Below are 1,522 nucleotides of genomic sequence, written 5' to 3' on the forward strand. Positions count from 1 at the left end.
CACTGGCCGCGTCGGCGCCACCCCTCGCCTCCGCCCGCCGTGGCCCCGGTTGGCCGCGCCGGCGTGCCGCGCCGTTGGTGCCCCGGCAGCCTCGTCCCGCCCTGCGGGCGAGTGCTAGCTTGGGTGCGCCCACACCCGCAAGCTCCTGGGCGTGCGCCCGAACGGGGCGCGCCCGTAACCCATCGCCCGCGACCTGTATGGCCTTGTGGGCATATGACATATGGGCCCCACGCCCCTTTTATTAAAACAAGAAAAAGAATTTAAAAATAATAATAATAATAATAATAATAATAATAATAATTTGAAAAAAAAGAAGTAAATAAATAAATAATTAAAATAATAATAATAATTAAATTAATTATTTAATTAAGGAAATAATTAAGTTAATTAATCATATTTAGATTAACCTAACTAACTAATTAATTTAATTAAACAGTAGTTAGATTAGTTAAACAATGATTAGGCTAAACAGTCAATGACCAGTGGGTCCCACACGTCAATTGACCAGTCAACGCCTCTGTTGACTACTGACGTCATGCTGTCGTCAGCGTGCACTGTTCTGGATAATGTTGGATTAAAATATTTAAATAAATACTAAAAATGATTTTTATCTTTTAAAATTAATATAAAATAAACCATAGCTCAGATGAAAAAAACGTTGTACATGAAAGTTGCTTAGAACGACGAGACGAATCCGGATACGCAACCCGTTCGTCCGCCACACACCCCTAACCTATCGAACCCGCAACTTTCCCCCTCCGGCTCCTGTGCCCGAAAATGCGAAACACGGGGAATACTTTCCCGGATGTTTCCCCCCTTAACCGGTACCACCTCATACCACGTTAGGGCACACCTAGCACTGCTCATTGTCGCGTCACGCATCGTCGTGTTTATGTTTGCATTGTATTCATTGTTTCTTCCCCCTCTTATCTCTGGTAGACTACGAGACCGACGCTGCTGCTGCCCAGTTCGACTACGGAGTTGACGACCCCTCTCTCTTGCCAGAGCAACCAGGCAAGCCCCCCCCTTGATCACCAGATATCGCCTATTCTCCTCTATACTGCTTGCATTAGAGTAGTGTAGCATGTTACTGCTTTTGTTAATCCTATTCTGATGCATAGCCTGACATTGTCGCTACATCTGTTGATACCTTACCTGCAATCCTAAATGCTTAGTATAGGATGCTAGTTTATCATCATTGGCCCTACATTCTTGTCAGTCTGCCTTGCTATACTATCGGGTCGTGATCACTTGGGAGGTGATCACGGGTATATACTATACATACATACATACTATACAGATGGTGACTAAAGTCGGGTCAGCTCATTGAGTACCCGCAAGTGATTCTGACGAGGGGGCTGAAAGGACAGGTGGCTCCATCCCGGTAGAGGTGGGCCTGGGTTCCCGACGGCCCTCGACTGTTACTTTGTGGCGGAGCGACAGGGCAGGTTGAGACCACCTAGGAGACAGGTGGGCCTGGCCTTGTTCGGCATTCGCGGATACTTAACACGCTTAACGAGAT

Source organism: Triticum dicoccoides, chromosome 2A, assembly GCF_002162155.2.
Source record: "Triticum dicoccoides isolate Atlit2015 ecotype Zavitan chromosome 2A, WEW_v2.0, whole genome shotgun sequence".
In the NCBI taxonomy this organism is placed as follows: Eukaryota; Viridiplantae; Streptophyta; class Magnoliopsida; order Poales; family Poaceae; genus Triticum; species Triticum dicoccoides.